The sequence below is a fragment of the Primulina huaijiensis genome, chromosome 14, assembly GCF_012295235.1.
Source record: "Primulina huaijiensis isolate GDHJ02 chromosome 14, ASM1229523v2, whole genome shotgun sequence".
Lineage (NCBI taxonomy): Eukaryota > Viridiplantae > Streptophyta > Magnoliopsida > Lamiales > Gesneriaceae > Primulina > Primulina huaijiensis.
Genome location: NC_133319.1, coordinates 10,865,153 through 10,867,756, shown reverse-complemented (window position 1 = coordinate 10,867,756; position 2,604 = coordinate 10,865,153). Strand labels below are relative to the sequence as shown.

Below are 2,604 nucleotides of genomic sequence, written 5' to 3'. Positions count from 1 at the left end.
ACATTTACTTTATCGCAACTAACTTTTACTTTCCGCATCTAACATTTACTTTATCGCAACTAACTTTTACTTTCCGCATCTAACATTTACTTTATCGCAACTAACTTTTACTTTCCGCATCTAACATTTACTTTATCGCAACTAACTTTTACTTTCCGCATCTAACATTTACTTTATCGCAACTAACTTTTACTTTCCGCATCTAACATTTACTTTATCGCAACTAACTTTTACTTTCCGCATCTAACATTTACTTTATCGCAACTAACTTTTACTTTCCGCATCTAACATTTACTTTATCGCAACTAACTTTTACTTTCCGCATCTAACATTTACTTTATCGCAACTAACTTTTACTTTCCGCATCTAACATTTACTTTATCGCAACTAACTTTTACTTTCCGCATCTAACATTTACTTTATCGCAACTAACTTTTACTTTCCGCATCTAACATTTACTTTATCGCAACTAACTTTTACTTTCCGCATCTAACATTTACTTTATCGCAACTAACTTTTACTTTCCCGCAACTAACTTATTAAATCATATATTTCATTTAGGCAATAGCGTGGCTCTGCCGGTTGTTCTAAATGAAATATAATGATTTAATTTAACATTTATTTTATGCAGTTATATATTTATATAGTTATATATATAATCATAGGTACCATATATAAAATATCGGTGAATTCGGTATTTTCTATAGTGGGAACTATATTATATTAGGTGTGTGTTTAAATATTTAATTTTCTTGGAACCATTATTTATGGTGGTTTCCTTTGTTTTACTTTTAGTTAAACAATATTGCATAAACCAAGAATAAATCCTCGAGCCTTGACAAAATTTATAATTTGTAAACTTCGTTCTTGCATTTGGTAATCTATAAATTAATAAATTTAAACTTAAAATAACCTCTCTGTGGATCGATCTCGTACTTACGAAATATATTACTTGCAGACAACCTACACTTGGGTGAATTATAATTTAAGTAGTAGCAAGTTTTTGGCGCCGTTGCCGGGGAGGTATAAATTAAGTTTATATTTGTTAATTATGTTTTATTTATAAGTATTGTGTTTTTTTTTTGTATGAGTATTTGGAGTCGAAAAAAAAGTGGTAGACTTATTCGAGTATCTGAAAATAATTTAAACATGGATGATAATTCAAATAATCAAGATAATGATAACAATAATAACAATAATAATAATAATAATCAAGAACATGATCAATTAAGAACACTTAGGCACCATATGAACCCTATTAGAACTAGTGCCCCATCTTGTTTAGTTTTTCCTCCTGATGCATCTAATTTCAACTTTAAACCTCAAATTATTCAACTTTTACCAAATTTTCATGGCTTAGATTCTGAAAATCCATATTTACATCTAAGAGAATTTGAGGAAGTTTGTAACACTTATAATGATCAAAATTGTAGCATGGATATAGTTCGATTAAAGCTTTTCCCTTTTTCTTTAAAAGATAAAGCTAAAACATGGCTACAAAATTTGAGATCAAGTTCAATAAGATCATGGGAAGAAATGCAACAACAATTTCTCAAAAAGTTTTTTCCTTCCCATAGAACAAACTCTTTTAAAAGACAAATTACTACTTTTTCTCAAAAACAAGGAGAAACATTTTATCAATGTTGGGATAGATATAAAGAATTACTTAATACATGCCCACATCATGGTTTTGAAACATGGAGAATAGTTTCTCACTTTTATGAAGGTCTAATACCTAAAGATAGGCAAATGATAGAATTCATGTGTAATGGAACTTTTGAAGATAAAAACCCAAATGAAGCTATGGAGTATTTGGATTCATTAGCAGAAAATGCTCAAAATTGGGATAATATAGGCACAATAGAACCACCAACAACTAAAATCAATAATTCAACAAATGGGGGTGGTATCTATAATCTTAAAGATGATATAGATATTCAAGCTAAACTTGCATCTTTAGCAAGAAAAATTGAGTCATTAGAAATGAAAAAGAGTGGTCAATTAAAAAGTATTCAAGAAATTGTTTGTCATATATGTGATACACATGATCATGCTACAAAAGATTGTCCAACATTACCTTCATTTAAAGAATGTCTCCATGAACAAGCAAATTATGTTAACAATTATAAAAAACCAATATTAGATCCTTTTTCAACATCATATAATCCTGGATGGAAAAATCATCCTAATTTTAGTTGGAGGAATGATAATAATGCACAACCCTCACAACAATATTTTCAAAATAACCAAAATCATAAAGGTTATATTCCTTATGTTACACCTTCAAGAAAAAAGTTTGAAGATGTTATTCATGCATTTATCCAAAAGCAAGAATCTATCAATATTCAAAACAGTCAATCTATGACTGATTTGAAAGAAACTCTTGCAAAATTTTCATCTGCACTTAATATTCTTGAAAAAGGAAAATTTCCATTTCAACGTCAACCTAATCCTAAAAATCAAAATCAAGAATTAAAAAATGAAAAAATTGGTCAAATAAAATCTGTTATTACCCTTAGAAGTGGTAAAATAGTTAATGATCCATGTAGTAATGAAAACAAGGATCATTTAAAATCAAAGAGTAAGGATGATAATCCTGATACT

The 2,604-nt window shown here is 28.7% G+C and overlaps 1 non-coding gene across 1 annotated transcript; it reads right to left on the bottom strand.

Annotated features, from left to right (window-relative positions):
* Positions 1 to 1,580: 1,580 nt before the first annotated feature.
* Positions 1,581 to 1,691, bottom strand: LOC140958146 (small nucleolar RNA R71). Its single transcript, XR_012171742.1, has one exon. It is a non-coding gene; the product is annotated as a small nucleolar RNA R71 (small nucleolar RNA).
* Positions 1,692 to 2,604: the final 913 nt, after the last annotated feature.